General features: G+C 44.7%; 1 non-coding gene and 28 pseudogenes across 1 annotated transcript; 7 read left to right on the top strand and 22 right to left on the bottom strand.

The window, feature by feature from the left end:
- Nucleotides 1–1959: 1959 nt before the first annotated feature.
- On the bottom strand, nt 1960–2078 carry LOC148254359 (5S ribosomal RNA; annotated as a pseudogene).
- Nucleotides 2079–2283: 205 nt separating this feature from the next.
- LOC148254358 (5S ribosomal RNA) lies at nt 2284–2402 on the bottom strand (annotated as a pseudogene).
- Nucleotides 2403–3026: 624 nt separating this feature from the next.
- Nucleotides 3027–3145, top strand: LOC148254357 (5S ribosomal RNA; annotated as a pseudogene).
- A 263-nt stretch (nt 3146–3408) lies between these two features.
- On the top strand, nt 3409–3527 carry LOC148254356 (5S ribosomal RNA). The gene has a single exon (XR_015820283.1). It is a non-coding gene; the product is annotated as a 5S ribosomal RNA (ribosomal RNA).
- A 203-nt stretch (nt 3528–3730) lies between these two features.
- LOC148254355 (5S ribosomal RNA) lies at nt 3731–3849 on the top strand (annotated as a pseudogene).
- Nucleotides 3850–4053: 204 nt separating this feature from the next.
- On the top strand, nt 4054–4172 carry LOC148254354 (5S ribosomal RNA; annotated as a pseudogene).
- A 207-nt stretch (nt 4173–4379) lies between these two features.
- On the top strand, nt 4380–4498 carry LOC148254353 (5S ribosomal RNA; annotated as a pseudogene).
- Nucleotides 4499–5353: 855 nt separating this feature from the next.
- On the top strand, nt 5354–5472 carry LOC148254352 (5S ribosomal RNA; annotated as a pseudogene).
- Nucleotides 5473–5675: 203 nt separating this feature from the next.
- Nucleotides 5676–5794, top strand: LOC148254351 (5S ribosomal RNA; annotated as a pseudogene).
- A 144-nt stretch (nt 5795–5938) lies between these two features.
- On the bottom strand, nt 5939–6057 carry LOC148254350 (5S ribosomal RNA; annotated as a pseudogene).
- A 202-nt stretch (nt 6058–6259) lies between these two features.
- Nucleotides 6260–6378, bottom strand: LOC148254349 (5S ribosomal RNA; annotated as a pseudogene).
- Nucleotides 6379–6935: 557 nt separating this feature from the next.
- On the bottom strand, nt 6936–7054 carry LOC148254348 (5S ribosomal RNA; annotated as a pseudogene).
- A 312-nt stretch (nt 7055–7366) lies between these two features.
- On the bottom strand, nt 7367–7485 carry LOC148254347 (5S ribosomal RNA; annotated as a pseudogene).
- Nucleotides 7486–7692: 207 nt separating this feature from the next.
- LOC148254346 (5S ribosomal RNA) lies at nt 7693–7811 on the bottom strand (annotated as a pseudogene).
- Nucleotides 7812–8016: 205 nt separating this feature from the next.
- On the bottom strand, nt 8017–8135 carry LOC148254345 (5S ribosomal RNA; annotated as a pseudogene).
- Nucleotides 8136–8340: 205 nt separating this feature from the next.
- LOC148254344 (5S ribosomal RNA) lies at nt 8341–8459 on the bottom strand (annotated as a pseudogene).
- Nucleotides 8460–11208: 2749 nt separating this feature from the next.
- LOC148254343 (5S ribosomal RNA) lies at nt 11209–11327 on the bottom strand (annotated as a pseudogene).
- Nucleotides 11328–11887: 560 nt separating this feature from the next.
- LOC148254342 (5S ribosomal RNA) lies at nt 11888–12005 on the bottom strand (annotated as a pseudogene).
- Nucleotides 12006–12536: 531 nt separating this feature from the next.
- On the bottom strand, nt 12537–12655 carry LOC148254341 (5S ribosomal RNA; annotated as a pseudogene).
- Nucleotides 12656–12860: 205 nt separating this feature from the next.
- On the bottom strand, nt 12861–12979 carry LOC148254340 (5S ribosomal RNA; annotated as a pseudogene).
- A 1175-nt stretch (nt 12980–14154) lies between these two features.
- LOC148254339 (5S ribosomal RNA) lies at nt 14155–14273 on the bottom strand (annotated as a pseudogene).
- A 205-nt stretch (nt 14274–14478) lies between these two features.
- Nucleotides 14479–14596, bottom strand: LOC148254338 (5S ribosomal RNA; annotated as a pseudogene).
- Nucleotides 14597–14798: 202 nt separating this feature from the next.
- On the bottom strand, nt 14799–14917 carry LOC148254337 (5S ribosomal RNA; annotated as a pseudogene).
- Nucleotides 14918–16049: 1132 nt separating this feature from the next.
- LOC148254336 (5S ribosomal RNA) lies at nt 16050–16168 on the bottom strand (annotated as a pseudogene).
- Nucleotides 16169–16371: 203 nt separating this feature from the next.
- Nucleotides 16372–16490, bottom strand: LOC148254335 (5S ribosomal RNA; annotated as a pseudogene).
- A 1178-nt stretch (nt 16491–17668) lies between these two features.
- Nucleotides 17669–17787, bottom strand: LOC148254334 (5S ribosomal RNA; annotated as a pseudogene).
- Nucleotides 17788–18312: 525 nt separating this feature from the next.
- LOC148254333 (5S ribosomal RNA) lies at nt 18313–18431 on the bottom strand (annotated as a pseudogene).
- Nucleotides 18432–19288: 857 nt separating this feature from the next.
- On the bottom strand, nt 19289–19407 carry LOC148254332 (5S ribosomal RNA; annotated as a pseudogene).
- A 202-nt stretch (nt 19408–19609) lies between these two features.
- Nucleotides 19610–19728, bottom strand: LOC148254331 (5S ribosomal RNA; annotated as a pseudogene).
- Nucleotides 19729–23197: the final 3469 nt, after the last annotated feature.

Raw genomic sequence — 23197 nt, 5'->3', positions numbered from 1 at the left:
CACCCATCCTAATACTACTTTCACTAGAGCACGCTTAACTACGGAGTTTGACAGGATCCGATGCATTAGTGTTGGTATTATCGCACCCCTTCCATTTCGTGCTACAAATACATATACCCCTTCTCCTTCCCTCCCCGCTCCCGTCATTTGTTTCGCTGTGCATGCACACTACACCTCTGTTTCTAGTTCTAATATCAAGCGAAATGTCTGAGCACCTCGACTCACGCCTAGATAAACGAACCGCCTATCTTACCTCATTTTTCATTGTTCTACTATGTAAGATGCTTGTACTGACACTCTTATCATGTGGTGGACTATAAATGAATGCATGAAAAATATTGAGCAAAATATTCTGGCGCTACGACTCATGCCGATGGACTACGGCTCCTATTGCGCATAACGTTTAACACCCCATCTGTAAAAAGACGGGCGCAACACGAGGACTTCCCAAAAGATCACCCATCCTAGTACTACTCTCGCCAAAACACGCTCAACTACGGAGTTCGTTGGGATCCGATGCATTAGTGCTAGTATGATCGTACCTCTTCTATTTTGCGCTACAAATACATATACCCCTTCTCCCTCCCTCCCTCCCTGTTATTTATTTCGCTATGCGTGAACATTGCACCTCTGCTTATAGTTCTAATATAGAGCAAAATGCTCCGGCGCCTCGACTCACGCCCAGATAAACGGACTACCCCATGCACCTCGTTTTTCGTTATTCTACTATGTAAGATGCTCGTAATGACACTCTTATCACGTGACGAACTATAAATGAATGCACGAAAAATATTAAGAAAAATGACTTGGCGTTGCGACTCACTCCGAGGGACGATGGCTTTGATCGCGCATAATGTTTAACGTCCCGTTAGTAAAAAAACGAGTGGAACATGAGAACTTTCCAGGAGGTCACACATCTAAGTAATACTTCCGTCCAAGCTCACTTAACTACGAAATTCGATGGGATCCAGTGCATTAGTGCAGGTATGATTGCAGCACTTCCATTCCACGCTGCAAGTACATATACCCCTTCTCCTTCCCTCCCCCCTCCCGTCATTTCTTTCGTTGTGCGCACACACCACACCTCTATTTCTACGCTCCGTTTGCAAAAAGACAATGCAACACGAGGACTTCTCAAGAGGTTACCGATCTTAGTACTACTCTCGCCCAAGCAAGCTTAACTGTATAGTTCGATGGGATTTGGTGCAATAGTGCTGGTATGATCACACCCCTTCTATTCTGCATTGCAAATACATATACCCCTTCTCTTTTCCTCCCCTCTCCCGTCATTTTTTTCGCTGTGCGCGCACATTGAATCTCTATTTCTAGTTTTAATATCAAGAAAAATGCCCCAGCACCTCGACTTATGCCCAGATTAAAGGATCACCCGCCACACCTTTTTTTTATTGTTCTACTACGTAAGATGCTTGTAATGGCTCTCTTATCACGTGGTGGATTATAAATGAGTGCACAAGAAAAGTAAGTGAAATGCCCCGGCGCGGCGACTCACGCTTACAAATGAACCAGCGGACTATGGCTCCGGTCGCCTGTAATGTTTGGTGCCATGTCCGCAAAAAGACGGGTGCAACACAAGCACTTCCCAGGAGGTCACTCATCATAGTATTACTCTCGCCCAAACACGCTTAACTGCAGATTATGATGGGATATGATGCATTAGTGCTAGTATGATCCTACCCATCCTATTCCTCACTTCAAATACATATACCCCTTCTCTCTCCCTCCCCCCTCCCATCATTTGTTTCGCTCTGTGTGGATACCGCACCTCTACTTCTAGTTGTAATATCAAGTAAAATGCCCCGTTGCCTCAATTCATGCCCAGATGAACGGACCATCCGCTGCACCTCTATTTTGCTTGTTCTATTATTTACGATGCTCGTAAAGACACTCTTATCACGTGGTGGACTATAAATGGATGCAGGAATAATATTAAGAAAAAGATGGCTGCAACACGAGTACTTCCCAGGAGGTCACCCATCCTAGTACTACTCTCGCCCAAGAACACTTAAATGCAGAGTTCTAATAGGATCCGATGCATTAGTGCTGGTATGATCGCACTAGTTTCATTCTGCACTGCAAATACATACACTCCTTCTCCTTCCCTCCCCCTCCCGTCATTTGTGTCCTTGTGCGTGCACACTGTATCTCTCCTACTCGTTCTAATATCAAGTAAAATGCCCCGACGACAGGACTCACATTTGCGAATAAACCAGCAGACCATAGTTCTAGTCGTGCATAAAGTCGAACGACCCATCTACAAATAAATTGGTGCAACACGAGGACTTCATAGGAGGTCACCCATTCTAGTACTACTATCGCCCAAGCCCACTTAACTGCGGAGTTCTAATGGGATTCAGTGCATTTGTGCTGGTATCATAGCACCTGTTTCATTCCGTGCTGCAAATACATACACTCATTTTCCTTCCCTCCCCTCTCCTGTCATTTGTTTCTTTGTGCATGCACACTGCACCTCTCCTTCTCGTTCTAATATCAAGTAAAGTGCTACGGCGCCGTGACTCACATTTGCGAATAAACCGGCGGACCATAGTTCCAATAGCGCGTAACGTCGAATGACCCATTTGTAAAAAAATAAGTGCAACATGAGAACTTCCCACGAAGTCACCCATTGTAGTACTACTCTGCCCAAACACACTTAATTGCGGACCATAGTTCCAGTCATGCGTAAAGTCGAACGACCCATCTGCAAAAAAATAGGTGCAACACAAGGACTTCCTAGGAGGTCATCCATTCTAGTACTACTCTCGCCCAAGCACACTTAATTGTGGTCCTCGTGTTGCACCCATTTTTTTCAGATGGATCGTTCGATGTTACGCGCGACAGAAATTATGGTCCGCTGGTTTATTCGCAAATGTGAGTCACGACGTTGGGACATTTTACTTGATACTAGAACGATAAGTAGAAGTGCAGTGTGCACGCATAAGAAAATAAATGACGGGAGCGGGGAAGGAAGGAAAAGGTTTGTATGTTTTTGAAGAGCAGAATGAAACAGGTGCGATCATACCAACACTAATGCACTGGATCCCAGCAGAACTCCGTAGTTATGTTTGCTTGGGCGAGAGTAGTAGTAGGATGGGTGACCTCCTGGGAAGCACTCGTGTTGCACCCATTTTTTTGCAGATGATTCTTTCGACGTTATGTGCGACTTAAATTATGGTCCGCTGGTTTATTCACAAATGTGAGTCACGGCGCCGTAGCATTTTAATTGATATTAGAACGAGAACAAGAGGTGCATTGCGCACGCACAAGGAAACAAATGACGGGAGGGGGAAGAATGGATAAGGAATGTATGTATTTGCAGCACAAAATTAAATAGGTGCGATCATACCAGCATTAATGAGGAATGTATGTATTTGCAGCACAAAATTAAATAGGTGCGATCATACCAGCACTAATGCACCGGATCCCATTAGAACTCTGCAGTTAAGTGTGCTTGGGCGAGAGTAGTACTCAGATGGGTGACCTTCTGGGAAGTCCTCGTGTTGCACCAATTTTTTTTCAGATGGGTCTTTCGACGTTACGCGCGACTGGAACTATGGTCCGGTTTATACGCAAATGTGAGTCAAGACGCAGAGGCATTTTAATTGATATTAGAATGAGAATGAGAGGTGTAGTGTGAACGCACAAGGAAACAAATGATGGGAGGGGGGAGGGAATTAGAAGGAGTGTATGTATTTGCAGCACGAAATGAAACAGGTGCGATCATACCAGCACAAATGCATCGGATCCCATCAGAGCTCCGCAGTTAAGTGTGCTTTGGCGAAAGTAGTATAAGGATGGGTTACCTCTAGGGAAGTTCTCGTGTTGCACCCATTTTTTTCGGATGATTGTTTCGACGTTACGCGTGACTAGAACTTTGGTCCGCTGGTGTATTCGCAAATGTGAGTCGTGGCGCCGTGGCATTTTACTTGATCTTAGAACGAAAACGAGAGGTGCAGTGCGCACGCACAAGGAAACAAATGACGGGAGGGGGAAGAAAGGAGAAGGACTATATATATTTACAGCGCAAAATTAAATAGGTGCGATCATACCAGCACTAATGCTCCGGATCCCATCAGAACTCCGCAGTTAAGTGTTCTTGGGCGAAAGTAGTACTAGGATGGGTGATCTCTTGGGAAGTTCTCGTGTTGCACCAATTTTTTTTTTCAGATGGGTCGTTTAGCATTACGCGCAACTGGAACTATAGTCCGCTGGTTTATACGCAAATGTGATTTATGTCACCGGGGCATTTTACTTGATATTAGAACGAGTATGAGAGATACAGTGTGCACGCACAAGAAAACAAAGGACGGGAGGGGGAGGGAAGGAGAAGGAGTGTATGTATTTATAGCGTGGAATGAAACAAGTGCGATCATACCAACACTAATGCACCGGATCTCATCAAAACTCCGCAGTAAAGTGTGCTTGGGCGAGAGTAGTACTAGGATGGGTGACCTCCTTGGAAGTCCTCATGTTTCACTTTTTTTTTTGCAGATGGGTCCTTCGACGTTACGCACGACTGGAAATATGGTCCGCTGGTTTATTCACAAATATGAGTCACAGCGCTCGGGCATTTTACTTGATATTAGAATGAGAAGCAGAGGTGCATTGTGCACGCACAAGGAAATAAATGACGAGAGGGAGGAAGGAAGGAGAAGGAGTGTATGTATTTGCAGCGCAGAATGAAACAGGTGCCATTATACCATCAGTAATTCACTAGATCCCATCAGAACTCCGCAGTTAAATGTGCTTAGGCGAGTGTAGTACTAGGAGTTATGACCTCCTGGGAAGTCCTCGTGTTGCACCTATTTTTTTGCAGATGGGTCATTCGACGTTACGCGCGACTGGAACTATGGTCCGCTAGTTTATTCACAAATGTGAGTCACGGAGCTGGGATATTTTACTCGATATTAAAAGGAGAATGAGAGGTGCAGTGTGCACGCAAAAGCAAAACAATAACGGAAGGGGGGAGAGAAGGAGAAGGAGTATATGTATTTCCAGCGCGGAATGAAATAGGTGCCATCATACCATCATTAATTCACCGGATCCCATCAGAACTACGCATTTAAATGTGCTTGGGTGAATGTAGTACTAGGAGTGGTGACCTCCTGGGAAGTTCTTGTGTTTCACCTATTTTTTTCAGATGGGGCGTTCGACGTTACGCGCGACTGGAACTATGGTCTACTGGTTTATTCGCAAGTGTAAGTCATGGCGCCGAGGCATTTTACTTGATATTAGAACGAGAAGGAGAGGTGCAGTGTGCACGCACAAAGAAACAAATGATGGGAGGGTGAAGGGAAGGAGAAGGTGTTTATGTATTTGCAACGCGGAATGAAACAGGTGCGATCATACCAGCACTAATGCACCGGATCTCATCAGAACTCTGCAGTTATGTGTGCTTGGGCGAGTGTAGTACTAGGATGGATGACCTCCTCGGAAGTACTCGTGTTGCACCATTTTTTTACAGATTGGTAGTTTGACGTTATGCGCGACTGAAACAATGGTCCTCTAGTTTATTCGCAAATGTGAGTCACGACGCCAGAGCATTTTACTTGATATTAGAACGAGAAGGAGAGGTGCAGTGTGCACGCACAAGAAAACAAATGACTGGAGGGGGGAGGGAAAAAATGAGTGTATGTATTTACAGCGCAGAATAAAACAAGTGCGATCATACCTGCACTAATACACTGGATCCCATCAGAAGTCCACAATTAAGTGTGTTTGGGAAAAAGTAGTACTAGAATGGGTGACCTCCTGAGAAGTCCTCCTGTTGCACCTATTTTTTTGGAGATGGGTAGTTCGACGTTACACACGACTGGAACTATGGTCCGCTGGTTTATTCACAAAAGACTCACACTTACGTACAAACCAGCGGACCATAGTTCCAGTCGCGCATAACGCCGAACGACCCATCTGAAAAAAATTGGTGCAACACGAGGACTTCCTAGGAGGTCACCCATCCGAGTACTACTCTCGCCCAAGCACACTTAATTGCGCAGTTCTGATGGGATCCGGTGCATTAGTGCTGGTATGATAGCACCTATTTAATTTCGCGCTGCAAATACATACACTCCTCCTTTCTTTCCCCTCTCGTCATTTGTTTCCTTGTGTGTGCGTATTGCACCTCTCATTCTCGTTCTAATATCAATTAAAATGCCGCAGCGCCGTGACTCACATTTACGAATAAACTAGTGGACCATAATTCAAGTCGCACGTATAGTCGAAAGAATCATCTGCAAAAAAATAGGTGCAACACGAATACTTCCCATGAGGTCAACCATCATACTACTACTCTCGCCCAAACAAATATAACTGCGGAGTTCTGATGGGATCCGGTGCATTAGTGCTGGTATGATCGCACCTGTTTCATTCTGCGCTTCAAAAACATACAAATCTTCTCCTTCATTCCCCGCTCCCCTCATTTGTTTTCTTGTGCGTGCATACTGCACCTCTCCTTCCCATTCTAATATCAAGTAAAATGTCCCAATGTCGTGACTGACATTTGCGAATAAACCAGCGGACCATAGTTCTTGTCGCGCGTAACGTCGAACGATCCATCTAAAAAAAATGGGTGCAACACGAGGACTTCCCAAGAAAATGGGTGAAATATAAGGACTTCGTAGGAGGTCACCCATCCTAGTACTACTCTCGCCCAAGCACCCTTAACTGCAGAGTTCTGATAGAATCTGTTGCATTAGTGCTTGTATGATCGCTCATGTTTCATTCTGCGCTACAAATACATACACTCTTTCAACTTCAATCCCCCCTGCCGTCATTTGTTTCCTTGTGCATGCACTCTGCATCTCTTATTCTCGTTCTAATATTAAGAAAAATGCCTCGGCACCGTGACTCACCTTTGCGAATTAACCGGTTCATAATTCTATTCGCGTGTAACGTCGAACGACCCATCTGAAAAAAAATGGGTGCAACACGAGGACCTCTCAGGAGGTCACCCATCCTAGTACTACTCTCGCCGAAGCACACCTAACTACGGAGTTCTGATGGAATTCGGTGCATTAGTGCTGGTATGATCGCACCTATTTAATTTCGCAATGCAAATACATACACTACTACTCTCGCCCAAGCAAACATAAATGCGGAGTTCTGATGGGATCCGATGCATTAGTGCTGGTATGATCGCACTTGTTTCATTTCGCGCTTCAAAAACATACAAACCTTCTCCTTCCATCCCCGCTCCCATCATTTGTTTTCTTGTGCGTGCACACTGCACCTCTGCTTCTTGTTCTAATATCAAGTAAAATGTCCCAATGTCGTGACTCACATTTGTGAATAAACCAGGGGACCATAGTTCCAGTCTCACGTAACGTTGAACGACCCATCTGAAAAAAAATGGGTGCAACATGAGAACTTCCCAAGAGATAACCCATCCTTGTACTACTTTCGCCAAAGCACACTTAACTGCGGAGTTCTGATTTGATCCAGTGCATTTATGCTTGTATGATCGCACCTGTTTCATTTCGTGCTGCAAATACATACACTCCTTCTCCTTCCCTCCCCCCTCCCATCATTTGTTTCCTTGTGCGTTCACATTGCACCTCTCCTTCTCATTCTAATATCAATTAAAATGCCATTGCTTCTTGACTCACATTTACGTATAAACCAGCGGACCATAGTTCTAGTCGCGCGTAATGTCGAACGACCCATCTGAAAAAAAAATTGGTGCAACACGAGGACTTCCTAGGAGGTCACCCATCCTAGTACTACTCTCGCCCAAACACACTTAACTGCGGAGTTCTGATAGGATCCGGTGCATTAGTTCTAGTATGATCGCACTTGTTTCATTTCGCGCTGCAAATATATACACTCCTTCTCATTTCTTCCCCCTCCCGTCATTTGTTTCCTTGTGCGTTCACACTTCACCTCTCCTTCTCATTCTAATATCAATTAAAATGCCCCTGTGTCTTGACTCACATTTACGTATAAACCAGTAGACCATAGTTCCAGTCGCGCGTAACGTCGAACGACCCATCTGAAAAAAAATGTGTGCAACACAAGAACTTCCCAGGAGGTAACACATCCTTGTATTACTTTTGCCAAAGCACACTTAACTGCGGAGTTCTAATGGGATCCGGTGCATTTGTGCTTGTATGATCGCACCTATTTCATTTGGTACTGCAAATACATACACTCCTTCTCCTTCCCTCCCCCCTCCCATCAATTGTTTCCTTGTGCGTTCACACTGCACCTCTCCTTCTCGTTCTAATATTGATTAAAATACCCCTGCTTCTTGATCACATTTGCGTATAAACCAGCGGACTATAGTTCTAGTCGCACATAACGTCGAACAACCCGTCTGAAAAAAAATTGGTGCAACACGAGGACTTCCCAGGAGGTCACCCATTCGAGTACTACTCTCGCCCAAGCACACTTAACTGTGGAGTTCTGATAGGATCCGTTGCATTAGTGCTGGTATGATCGCACCTGTAACGGCCTCGGAAATAAAAATGAAAATTTATGTACTAAAAATTCTAAGTGCGGAAGCGAAATAAAAATTCTTATTTACATCCCTTACACAATAACCATAAACATATTCAACGTGAGAAAAAATAAACTAATTAAAGAAAATACTCGAAATGAACACTATAAAGAGAACTATAAAATCTTTAGGCATCTAACTCGCCATCTTTCTGCGGAACGGGCTCGGGAACCACGTCCTCCTGATCTGAAATGGTTAAGTAAGGAATGAGCTACACTAGCCCAATAAAGACATCACACTATCTCACTACCACAGAAGTAAAGGTTTGTAGAAAACAAAAATGACCAATTGAGCATAACTTATAACAAACTCATTTATTAATAATAAAAATCTTTACTGTCCACTTACCATCATAAAATCATAAAATCATGAAAATAACATATGAAAACAATAACATTATAACCATCATAAAATCATGTACACTTTGTAAGATAACACATGTTATACTTTTGTACTTCAATAATTAGACAACAATTCTCCTCTTTTACCAGTCTACTAGTATCCATGGGGATCCATAGGGGGTTCCCGCTACACGTGAACCATCAATATTAATATCCTGATTCTAGGGTCCCCATACCCCGTCTGGTATGGGCGCCAAAACCATAAACCTCAATACCCCGTCTGGTATGAGGGTGAAACGGACCGTCCCCATACCCCGTCCGGTATGGGCGCCAAAACACATAAAGTCTCCATACCCAGTCCGATATGAGAGACCACGTTCCCGGTAGGGTTCCCTATGGTCCCAGTCCGTCCACCATCTCCCAGGATATCTAGTGAGGCTGTCGACATTATCCATTTATCAATCCACATACCTTTTTCCATTTTTCTTGGTCTCAATTATCCAATCAAACATAAACACGTAAACCAATAATGAACACCAAGCAAGACGACACAACATCGGGTTCACCATAATTCAAACCATAATAAATGAAACAGGGATTAATGCATACAAAACCATAAAATAACCACATCAAGTACCACACTGCATTTAAAACGTTAAAATAGATCAAACAACAACTGATCGACAGATACACCAAATTCGGGCTCCATTAGCAACCTTAAGTAATTATACACATCCATTAATTTCACGAATACCGTTTTATCATTTATTGAACTTTAATATTGTGATAGGAAATAGGGTGAGAGATCCTTACTTGTTTCAGGGTCTGAAATCGACTTTACACTGCGCCTACGGGCAATCCTAAATTCTCTGAATTTTCTCCCGGGAACATAAACACGCTTTCGGTACCTGCGCGTGTCCCAAAAAAAAACCTAAAATCAGACCCAAAGCCCTTTCGACCAATATCAAAATTCTGGCACGGTGGCTCCGCCGTGCTTCAGCGACGGCATCGTCGCCAGCGGCGGCGATCTGCCTCGGGTTGGCCGTTTTTGGCTGAATTCGGCAAAACTTGCGTTGGTTCATGTGATAAAAAAACCCTAGGGCCCTCGGTGGGCAAAAAAATTATGAAAAATTGAGATTTACTGGCGGCGGAGCTCTCGGGTGCGGCGACTTCTCCGGTGCGAGTCGTGATTTGACGTTTTGCTCCGATCAACCTGTAGAAAAAAGGACAGTGATCACAGTGGTGTAAAAATTGCATCGAACGGGAACCGGAAAGGACCTCATCGAAGGCAAAAACTGAGGGAAGCCGCGGCAGCGCCGCTGGACTTCGGCGGTATTTTTCGGCCGATTTGGCCATAGGCGGATTCAGCATCAAAAAACGAGCCAAGGAGAGAAAAAGTTACCTCGTTTGGCAGTCAGAAAATCCTCCTGTGCGGCGGCGGGTGGCGGTGGCTGGCTCCTCCAGTGACTGGTTCTTCTTCTCCGGCGAGGGTACTGGCGGGTAGGATTTGGGGTTGGGTGTGGGTGAGGTTATTTATAACCTTTCCCTTTTAATCTCAGCCGTCCATCACGATTTAGTCTGGGCCGTCCAATCGCGATTAAAATGGGAATAAATCTGGGTCGTCCATCGCGATGCGATCTGGGCCGTTCGTGCGTGATTCAATCTGGGCCGTCCGCACGCATGAGATCTGGGCCGTCCGTGCGCGTGAGATCTGGGTCGTCCGCACGTGTGAGATCTAAACCGTTTGATCGTGTGCACGCGGATCGCCCACGCGGCTCCGTCTCGCGTGGCCTCCCGCGTCAGCGTCCTTGCCACGCAGCGTGTTCTGGTTGGTCGGGGCTGCTGACTGGGCTGTTGACGTGGCACAACTTTTCTAAATTACGTTTTGACCTCCGATTTTTGGTTTTCTTTTCAAAAACACCCCCAGAATTCAAATTTTCACCCCTTTTTCCCAAAATCAATTTCAATTAAATATCAAAAATAATTTTACCCTAATTTATTATTATTATTATTTTTTTTTATTAAATTAAATTAAATTAAATTAAAACTTTATAAATTAAATATTAAAATAGAATAAAATTAAATAAAAATTCTAATAAAAATTAAAATAAATTAAATAATAAAAAATACAAATTTTGGGTGTTACAGCACCAATTTAATTTCGCACTGCAAATACAAACACTCCTCCTTTCTTCCCCCTCCCGTCATTTGTTTCCTTGTGCGTGCGCACTGCACCTCTTATTCTCGTTCTAATATCAAGTAAAATGCCACGGCGCCGTAACTCACATTTGCGAATAAACTAGCGGACCATAATTCAAGTCACGCGTAACGTCGAAAGAATCATCTGCAAAAAAATGGGTGCAACACGAGTACTTCCCAGGAGGTCACCCATCCTACTACTACTCTTACCCAAGCAAACATAACTGCGGAGTTCTGATGGGATCCGATGCATTAGTGCTGGAATGATCGCACCTGTTTCATTTCGCGATTTAAAAACACACAAACCTTCTCCTTCCATCCTTGCTCCCGTCATTTGTTTTCTTGTGCTTGCATACTGCACCTCTACTTCTCGTTCTAATATCAAGTAAAATGTCCCAATGTCGTGACTGACATTTGCGAATAAACCAGCGGACCATAGTTCCCGTCGTGCGTAACGTCGAACGATCCATCTAAAAAAAATGGGTGCAACACGAGGACTTCCCAAGAAAATGGGTGAAATATAAGGACTTCGCAGGAGGTCACCCATCCTAGTACTACTCTAGCCCAAGAACCCTTAACTGCGGAATTGTAATAGAATCTGTTGCATTAGTGCTAGTATGATCGCTCATGTTTCATTCTGCGCTGCAAATACATACACTTTTTCTCCTTTCATCCCTTCTGCCGTCATTTGTTTCCTTATGCGTGCACTCCGCATCTCTCCTTCTCATTCTAATATCAAGTAAAATGCCCTGGCACTGTGACTCACCTTTGCGAATGAACCAGCAGTTCATAATTCCAATCGTGCGTAACGTCGAACGACCCATCCGAAAAAAAATAGGTGCAATACGAGGACTTCCCAGGAGGTCACCCATCCTAGTCATACTCTCGCCCAAGCACACTTAACTGCGAGTTCTGATGGGACCTGGTGCGTTAGTGCTGGTATGATCGCAACTGTTTCATTTAGTGCTGCAAATATATACTGTCCTTCTCCTTTCTTCCCCCTCCCGTCATTTGTTTCCTAGTGCGTTCACACTTCACCTTTCCTTCTCGTTCTAATATCAATTAAAATGTCCCTGCGTCTTGACTCACATTTGCATATAAACCAACGGACCATAGTTCCAGTCGCGTGTAACGTCGAACGACCCATCTGAAAAAAAAAATGGATGCAACATGAGAACTTCCCTGGAGGTAACCATCTTTGTACTACTTTCCCCAAAGCATACTTAACTGTGAAGTTCTGATGGGATCTGGTGCATTTGAGCTGGTATGATCGTACCTCTTTCATTTCGTGCTGCAAATACATACACTCCTTCTCCTTCTCTCCCCGCTCCCATCATTTGTTTCCTTGTGTGTTCACACTGCACCTCTCCTTCTTGTTCTAATATGGATTAAAATGCCTCTGCTTCTTGACTCACATTTGCGTATAAACCAACGAACCATAGTTCCAGTTGCGCGTAACATCGAACAACCCGTCTGAAAAAAAATTTGTGCAACACGAGGACTTCCCAAGAGGTCACCCATCCGAGTACTACTCTCGCCCAAAAACAATTAACTGCGGAGTTCTGATGGGATCCGCTGCATTAGTACTGGTATGATCGCACCTATTTAATTTTGCGCTGCAAATACATACACTCCTTCTCCTTTCTTCCCCCTCCCGTAATTTGTTTCCTTGTGCGTGCGCACTGCACCTCTTGTTCTCGTTATAATATCAAGTAAAATGCCACAACGCCGTGAATCACATTTGCGAATAAACCTGTGGACCATAATTCAAGTCGCGTGTAACATCGAAAGAATCATCTGTAAAAAAATGGGTGCAACACGAGTACTTCCCAGGAGGTCACTCATCCTACTGCTACTCTCGCCCAAGCAAACATAACTGCGGAGTTCTGATGGGATCCGGTGCATTAGTGCTGGTATGATCACACCTGTTTCATTTCGCGCTTTAAAAACACACAAACCTTCTCATTCCATCCCTGTTCCCGTCATTTGTTTTCTTGTGCGTGCACACTGCTCCTCTGCTTCTCGTTCTAATATCAAGTAAAATGTCCCAACGTCATGACTCACATTTACGAATAAACTAGCGGACCATAGTTCCCGTCGCGCGTAACGTCGAATGATCCATCTGAAAAAAATGGGTGCAACACGAGGACTTTCAAAGAAAATGGGTGAAATATAAGGACTTCGCAGGAGGTCACCCATCCTAGTACTACTCTCGCCCAAGCACACATAACTGCTGAGTTCTAATCTGATCCGTTGCATTAGTGCTGGTATGATCGCACCTGTTTCATTCCACGCTGCAAATATATACACTCTTTCTCCTTCCCTCCCCCCTCCCGTCATTTGTTTCCTTGTGAGTGCACAATGCACCTCTACTTCTCGTCATAATATCAAGTAAAATGCCTTGGCACCGTGACTAACCTTTGCGAATGAACTAGTAGTTCATAATTTCATTCGTGCGTAACGTCAAATGACCCATCCGAAAAAAAAATGGGTGCAGCACGAAGGCCTTCCCAAGAGGTTACCCATCCGAGTACTACTCTCGCCCAAGCACACTTAACTGCGTAATTCTAATGGAATCTGATGCATTAGTACTGGTATGATCGCACTTGTTTCATTTTGCGCTGCAAATATATACACTCCTTTTCTTTTCTTCCCCCTCTCGTCATTTGTTTCCTGGTGCATTCACACTTCACCTCTCCTTCTCGTTCTAATATCAATTAAAATGTCCCTACGTCTTGACTCACATTTGCGTATAAACTAGCGGACCATAGTTCCAGTCGCGCGTAACCGTGAACGACCCATCTGAAAATGAAATGGGTACAACACGAGAACTTCCCAAGAGGTAACCCATCCTTAAACTACTTTCGCCAAAGCACACATAACTGCAGAGTCCTGATGGGATCTAGTGCATTTGTGCTGGTATGATCGCACCTGTTTCATTTCGTGCTGCAAATACATACACTCCTTCTCCTTCCCTTTCCCCTTCCATCATTTGTTTCCTTGTGCGTTCACACTTCACCTCTCCTTCTCGTTCTAATATCGATTAAAATGCCCTTACTTCTTGACTCACATTTACGTATAAACCAGCGGACTATATTTCCAGTGGTGCGACACGAGGACTTCCTAGGAGGTCACCCATCCGAGTACTACTCTCGCCCAAGCACACTTAACTGCGAAGTTCTGATGGGATCCGATGCATTAGTGCTGGTATGATCGCACCTGATTAATTTCGTGCTGCAAATACATACACTCTTTCACCTTCCCTCCCCCCTCCCATCATTTGTTTCCTTGTGCGTTCACACTGCACCTCTCATTCTTGTTCTAATATCGATTAAAATGCCCTTGCTTCTTGACTCACATTTGCGTATAAACCAGCGGACCATAGCTCCAGTCGCACGTAACGTCGAACGACCCGTCTAAAAAAAATTGGTGCAACAAGAGGACTTCCCAGGAGGTCACCCATTCGAGTACTACTCTCGCCCAAGCACACTTAACTGCGGAGTTCTGATAGGATCGGTGCATTAGTGCTGGTATGATCGCACTTGTTTAATTTTGCGCTGCAAATACATACACTCCTCCTTTCTTCCCCCTCCCGTCATTTGTTTCCTTGTGCGTGCGCACTGCACCTCTCGTTCTCGTTCTAATATCAAGTAAAATGCCACGGCGCAGTGACTCACATTTGCGAATAAACCTGCGGACCATAATTCAAATAATGCGTAACGTCGAAATAATCATCTGTAAAAACATGGGTGCAACACGAGTACTTCCCAGGAGGTCACCCATCCTACTACTACTCTCGCCCAAGCAAACATAACTGTAGAGTTCTGATGGGATCAGGTGCATTAGTGCTGGTATGATCGCACCTGTTTCATTTCGCGCTTCAAAAACACACAAATCTTCTCCTTCCATCCCTACTCCTGTCATTTGTTTTCTTGTGCGTGCACACTACACCTCTGCTTCTCGTTCTAATATCAAGTAAAATGTCCCAACGTCGTGACTCACATTTGCGAATAAACCAGCGAACCATAGTTCCCGTCGCGCATAATGTCGAGCGATCCATATGAAAAAAATGGGTGCAACACGAGGACTTCCTAAGAGGTCAACACTCCTAGTACTACCTCACCTAAGCACATTTAACTGCGGAGTTTTGATGGGATCCAATGAATTAGTAATGGTCTAATGGCACCTGTTTCATTCTGTGCTGCAAATACATACACTCATTCTCCTTCCCTCCCCCCTCCCGTCATTTGTTTCTGCACACTGCACCTCTCCTTCTCGTTCTAATATCAAGTAAAATGCTCTGCCGCCGTGACTCACATTTACGAATAAACCAGCGGACAATAGTTCCAATCGCGCGTAATGTCGAACGCCCCATCTGAAAAAAATTGGTGCAACACGAGGATTTCCAGAAGGATACCCATCCTAGTACTACTCTCGCCCAAGCACACTTAACTGCGGAGTTTTGACGGGATCCAATGAATTTGTGTTGGTATAATGGCACATGTTTCATTCTACGATGTAAATACCTACACTCCTTTTACTTCCCTCCCCCCTCCCGTAATTTGTTTCCATGTGGGTGCACATTGCACCTCTTCTTCTCGTTCTAATATCAAGTAAAATGCTCCGGCGCCATGACACACATTTACGAATAAACAAGCAGAGCATAGTTCCAGTCGCGCAAAATGTTGAACGCCCCATCTGAAAAAAATAGGTGCAACACGAGAACTTCCCAAGAGGTAACCACTCCTAGTATTACACTCACCTAAGCACATTTAACTACAGAGTTCTGATGGGATCCGGTGAATTAGTGATGGTATAATGGAACCTGCTTCATTTTGCTCTGCAATTAACTGTTTCTTTCTGCGTGCACGCTGCACCTCTGCTTCTTGTTCTAATATCAAGTAAAATGCCCCAGAGCCGTGACTCACATTTCCGAATAAACCAGCGGACCATAGTTCCAATCGCACGTAACGTCGAACGACCCATCTGCAAAATAATGGGTGCAACACGAGTACTTCTGAGGAGGTCACCCATCCTAGAACTACTCTCGCCCAAGCAAACTTAAATGCGGAGTTCTGATTGGATCCGGTACGTTAGTGATGGTATGATCACACCTATTTTATTCTGCTCTGTAAATACATACACTCCTAGTTCCCTCCCCCCTCCTGTTATTTGTTTCCTTGTGTGTGCACACAGCACCTCTCCTTCTCGTTCTAATATCGATTAAAATGCCCCCACGCCGTGACTCGCATTTACGTATAAACCAGCGAACCATAGCTCCAGTCGCGCGTAACATCAAACGACCCATCTAGAAAAAAATGGGTGCAACACGAGTACTTCCCACGAGGTCACCCATCCTAGTACTACTCTCGCCCAAGCACACTTGACAGCAGAATTCTAAAGGGATCCGGTGCATTAGTGCCGGTATAATCGCACCTTTTTTATTCTGCGCTGCAAATACATACACTCCTTCTCCTTCTCTCCCCCCTCCCGTCATTTGTTTCCTGGTGCGTGCACACTGCACCACTCTTTCTCGTTCTAATATCAAGTAAAATGCCCCGGCACCGTGACTCACATTTGCGAATAAACCAGTGGACCATAGTTCAGGTCACGCGTCACGTCGAACGACCAATCTACAAAAAAATGGCAGAAACACGAAGACTTCCCAAGAGGTCACCCATCCTATACTACTCTCGCCCAGGCACACTTAACTGCGGAGTTCTGATGGGATCCGGTGAATTATTGATGGTATAATGGCATCTGTTTCATTCCACACTGCAAATACACACACTCCTTTTCTCTCCCTCCCCCCTTTCGTCATTTGTTTCCTTTTGCGTGCACACTGCACCTCTCCTTCTCGTTCTAATATGAAGTAAAACGTTTCGGTGTCATCACTCACATTTGCGAATAAACCAGCGGAACATAATTCCAATCGTGCGTAAGATCGAACGACCCATCTGCGAAAAAATGGGTGCAACACGGGGACTTCCCAGGAGGTCATAACTCCTAGTACTACACTCGCCCACGCACATTTAACTGCGGAGTTCTAATGGGATCCGGTGAATTAGTGATGGTATAATGGCACCTGTTTCATTCTGCGCTGCAAATACATACACTCCTTCTCCTTCCCTCCCCCTTCCCGTCATTTGTTTCTTTGTGAGTGCACACTGCACCTCTGCTTCTCGTTCTAATATCAAGTAAAATGTCTCGATGCCGTGACTCACATTTGCAAATATGCCAGCGGACCATAGTTCTAGTCGCGCGTAATGTCGAACGCCCCATCTGAAAAAAATAGGTGCAACACATGGACTTCCAATCAGTCAGGACTTCTAGTACTACACTCGCTAAAGAACATTTAAGTACAAAGTTAGGATGAGATCCGATGAATTAGTGATGGTATAATGGCACCTGTTTCATTCTTCACTGCAAATACATAGACTCCTTCTCCGTCCCTCCCCCCTCCCGTCATTTGTTTCTTTGTGCGTGCAAACTGCACCTCTCATTCTTGTTTTAATATCAAGTAAAATGACCTCGCGCCATGACTCACATTTACGAATAAACCAGCGGATCATAGTTCCAATCGCGCATAACGTCGAACGACCCATCTATAAAAAAATAGGTGCAACACGAGAACTTCCTAGGAGGTCACCCATTCTAGTAGTACTCTCGCCCAAGAACACTTAACTACGGAGTTCTAACGGGATCCGGTGCATTAGTGCTGGTATAATGGCACCTGTGTCATTCTACGATGCAAATACATATACTCCTTCTCTTTCCCTCCCCCCTCAAGTCATTTGTTTCATTGTGCGTGGACACTGCACCTCTCCTTGTTCTAATATCAAGTAAAATACTCCGGTGTCGTGACTCACATTTGCGAATAAACCAACGGATCATAGTTTCAGTAGCGCGTAATGTCGACAGACCCATCTGTAAAAAAATATGTGAAACATGAGGACTTCCTAGGAGGTCACCCATCCTGGTACTACTCTAGCCTAAGTACACTTAACTCCGGAATTCTGATTTGATTCGGTAAATTGGTGATGTTATGATCGCAAATGTTTCATTCTGCACTGCAAGTACATACACTCCTCCTTCCATCCCCCCTCCTGTCATTTGTTTCCTTGTGCATGCACACTGCAACTCTCATTCTCGTTATAAGATCAAGTAAAATGACCCTGCGCCATGACACACATTTGCGACTAAACTAGCAGACCATAGTTCCAGTCGCGCGTAACGTCGAACAACCCATTTGTAAAAAAATGGTTGCAATACAAGGACTTTCCAGGAGGTCACCCATCCTAGTACTACTCTTGCCCAAGCACACTTAAATGTGGAGTTCTGATGGGATCTAGTGCATTAGTGCTGATATGATCGCACCTATTTCATTCTGCGCTGTAAATAAATACACTCCTTCTTCTTCCCTCCCCCCTCCCGTCATTTGTTTCAGTGTGCGAGAGCACTGCACATCTACTTCTCGTTCTAATATTAAGTAAAATGCATTGGTGCCATGACTCTCATTTGCGAATAAACCAGTATACCATAGTTCCAGTCGCGCGTAACATCGAACGACCCATCTGGAAAAAAATAGGTACGACACGAGTACATCCCAATAGGTCACCCATCCAAAATACTACTCTCACCCAAGCACACTTAACTTTGGAGTTCTGATGGTATCCGTTGAATTAGTGATGGTATAATGGCACCTGTTTCATTCAGCGCTGCAAATACATACACTCCTTCTCCTTCCCTCCCCCCTCCCGTCATTTGTTGCCTTGTGCGTGCACACTGCAACTCTGCTTCTCGTTTTAATATCAAGTAAAATGCCTCGGCACCGTCACTCACATTTGCGAATAAACCAGCAGAACATAGTTCGAGTCGCGCTTAACATCGAGCGACCCATCTGCAAAAAATTGGATGCAACATGAGTACTTCCGAGGAGGTCACACATCCTAGTACTACTCTTGCCCAAGCAGATTTAAATGCAGAGTTCTAATGGGATCCAGTGAATTAGTGCTGGTATGATCGCACATGTTTCATTTCGTGCTGCAAATACATACACGCCTTCTCATTTCCTCCCACCTCCCATTATTTGTTTCCTTATGCGTGTACACTGCACCTCTCCTTCTCGTTCTAATATTAAGTAAAATGCATCGGCGACGTGACTCACATTTGCGAATAAACCAGTGGATCATAGTTCCAGTCGTGCGTAACATCGAACGACCCATCTGCAAAAAAATGGGTGCAACACGAGTACTTCCCAGGAAGTCGCCCATCCTAATACTACTCTCACCCAAGTACACTTAACTGCGGAGTTCTGATGGGATCCGTTGAATTAGTGCTGATATGATCGCACCTGTTTCATTCCGCGCTGCAAATACATACACTATTTTTCCTTCCCTCCCCCCTCCTGTCACTTGTTTCCTTGTGCGTGCACACTGAACCTCTGCTTCTTTTTATAATATCAAGTATATACGACACCTTGACTCACATTTACGATAAACCAGCGAACTATAGTTCCACTCGCGCGTAACGTCAAAAAATCCATTTGTAAAAAAAATGGGTGCAACACGAGTACTTCCCAGGAGGTCACCCATCCTAATACTACTCTCGCCCAAACACGCTTAACTGTGAAGGTCTGATGGGATCTGGTGAATTAGTGATGGTATAATGGCACCTATTTCATTCGGTGCTTCAAATACATACACTCCTTCTCCTGCCCTCCCCCCTCCCGTCATTTGTTTACTTGTGCGTGCACACTCCAACTCTCCTTCTCATTTTAATGTCAAGTAAAATGCCTTGGCACCGTTACTCACATTTGTGAATAAACCAGCAGACCATAGTTCCAGTCGTGCGTAACGTCGAACGACCCATCTGGAAAAAAATGGGTGCAACAAGAGTACATCCCAGGAGGTCACCCATCCTAGTACTACTCTCGCCCAAGCACACATAACTGCGGAGTTCTGATGTGATTCAGTGCATTAGTGTTGTATAATCACACCTGTTTCATTCTGCGTTGCAAATACATACACACCTTCTCCTTCCCTCTACCCTCCCGTCATTTGTTTCCTTGTGCGTGCACATTGCAGCTCTTCTTCTCGTTCTAATATCAAATAAAATGCCTTGGTGTTGTGTCTCACATTTACGAATAAACCAGCGGACCATAGTTTCAGTGGCATTTAACGTCGAACGCCCCATCTGAAAAAAATAGATGAAATACAAGGACTTCCCAGGAGGTCACCACTCCTAGTACAACACTCGCCCAAACACATTTAACTGTGGAGTTATGATGAGATTGAGTGAATTAGTGATGGTATGATGGCACCTATTTCATTTCGCGCTGCAAATACATACACATCTTCTCCTTCCCTCCACCCTCCCGTCATTCGTTTCATTGTGCGTGCAAAATGCACATCTCCTTCTCGTTCTAATATCAAGTAAAATGCATTGGCACCATGACTCACATTTGTGAATAAATCAGCGGACCATAGTTCCAGTCGCGCGTAACGTCAAACGATCTGTAAAAAAATGGGTGCAACACGAATACTTCCTAGGAGGTCAACCGTCCTAATACTACTCTCGCCCAAGCACACTTAACTGTGGAGTTTTGATGGGATCTGGTGAATTAGTGTTGGTCTGATCGGACTTGTTTCATTCTGCGCTGCAAATACATACTCTCATTCTCCTTCCCTCCCCCCTCCCGTCATTTGTTTCCTTGTGCGTGCCCACTGCACCTCTACTTCTCTTTCTAATATCAAGTAAAATACTCTGGCACCTTAACTCATATTTGCAAATAAACCAGCGGACCATAGTTCTAGTTGCGCGTAACGTCGAACGACCCATTTACAAAAAAATGAGTGCAACACGAGGACTTCCCAGGAGGTCACCACTCCTAGTACTACATTCGCCCAAGCACATTTAACTACGGAGTTCTGATGGGATCCGGTGAATTAGTTATGGCATAATGGCACCTGTTTCATTCCGCGCTGTAAATACATACACTCCTTCTCCTTCCCTCCACCCTCCCGTCATTTGTTTCCTTGTGCGTGCACACTGCACCTCTTCTTCTCCTTCTAATATCAAGTAAAATGCGTCGGTGCCATAACTCACATTTGCGAATAAACCAGTAGACCATAGTTCCAGTCGCGCTTAACGTCGAGCGACCCATAAAAAAATGGGTGTAACATGAGTACTTCCGAGGAGGTCACCCATCCTAGTACTACTCTTGCCCAAGCGCACTTTAATGCGTAGTTCTGATGGGATCTGGTGTATTAGTCCTTGTATGATCGCACCTATTTCATTCCGCGCTGCAAATACATACACTCATTCTTTTTTCCTCCCCTCTCCCGTCATTTGTTTCCTTATGCGTGCACACTGCACCTCTCATTCTCGTTCTAATATCAAGTAAAATGCCTCTGCACCATGACTCACATTTGCGAATACCCAGCGGACCATAGTTCCAGTCGCGCGTAACGTCAAACGTCTCATCTGCAAAACAATGGGTGCAACACGAGTACTTTCCAGGAGGTCACCCATCCAGTACTACTCTGGCTCAAGCACACATAACTGCGGAGTTCTTATGGGATCCGGCGCCGTGACTCACATTTGCGAATAAACCAGCGGACCATGTTTCTAATTGCACTTAACGTAGAACGCCCCCATTTGAAAAAAATAGGTGAAACAGAAGGACTTCCCAGGAGTTCACCACTCCTAGTACTACATTCGCCCAAGTACATTTAACTACAAAGTTCTGATGGGATCCGGTGAATTAATGATGGTATGATGGCACCTGTTCCATTCTGCGCTGCAAATACATACACTCCTTCTCTTTCCTTCCCCCCTCCTGTCATTTGTTTCCTTGTACGTGCACACTGCACCTCTCCTTCTTGTTCTAATATCAAGTAAAATGTTCCGGCGCCGTGACTCATATTTGTGAATAAACCAGCAGACCATAGTTCTAGTCGCGCGTAAAGTCGAAGGACCCATCTGCAAAAAAATGAGTGCAACACGAGGAGATCACCCATCCTAGTACTACTCTCGCCCAAGCATAACTGCGGAGTTCTGATAGGATCCAGTGCATTAGTGCTAGTATGATCGCACCTTTTTGATTCTGCACTGTAAATACATACACTCTTTCTCTTTCCCTCCCTCCTTCCCTCATTTGTTTCCTTGTGCGTGTACACTGCACCTCTCTTTCTCGTTCTAATATCAAGTAAAATGTCCCGGCACCGTGACTCACATTTACGAATAAACCAGCGAACCATTGTTCTAGTCACGCGTAACGTCGAAGGACCTATCTGCAAAAAAATGGGTGCAACACAAGGACTTCCTAAGAGGTCACCCATCCAACTACTACTCTTTCCCAAGCACACTTAACTACGGAGTAGTTATGGTATTTGGTGCATTAGTGCTGGTATGATCGCACCTCTTTCTTTCCGCGCTGCAAATACATACACTCATTCTCCTCCCCTCCCCCCTCCTTTCATTTGTTTCCTTGTGCATGTACACTGCACCTCTCTTTCTCGTTCTAATATCAAGTAAAATGCCTCGGTGCCATGACTCACATTTGCAAATAAACCAGTGGACCGTCGCTCCAGTCCCGCGTAACATTTAATGCCCCGTCTGTAAAAAAAAGGGTGCAACACGAGTGCTTCCCAAGAGGTAACCCATCGTAGAACTACTCTCACCCAAGCACACTTAACTGCAGAGTTTTGATGGATCTCGTGAACTAGTGTTGGTATGATTGCACCTCTTCTAATTTGTGCCGCAAAGACATATATCCCTTCTCCTTCCCTCTCCCTTCCCGTCATTTGTTTCACTATGCGCGCAACACACCTCTACTTCTAGTTCTAATGTCGAGAAAAATGTCCTGGTGCCTCGCCTCATGTCTATATGAACGGAACACCCGCCGCACCTCCTTTTTTGTTGTTCTACTATGTAAGATGCTCGTAATAATAATCTTATCACATAGTGGGATATAATTGAATGCACGGATAGTATTAAGCAAAATGATCCGGCGCTGTGACTCATGTTTACGAATTAACCGACAACTGTCGCTCTAGTCCCGCGTAACGCCCCATCTGCAAAAATAAGGGTGCAACATGCGAACTTCCTAGGAGATCACCCATCCTAGTACTATTCTCGCCCA

This window comes from Carica papaya, chromosome 5 (assembly GCF_054855325.1).
Source record: "Carica papaya isolate Zhongbai chromosome 5, ASM5485532v1, whole genome shotgun sequence".
Classification (NCBI taxonomy): domain Eukaryota; kingdom Viridiplantae; phylum Streptophyta; class Magnoliopsida; order Brassicales; family Caricaceae; genus Carica; species Carica papaya.
The sequence above is the reverse complement of the archived record's forward strand: the minus strand, read 5'-3'. Positions and strand labels throughout refer to the sequence as shown.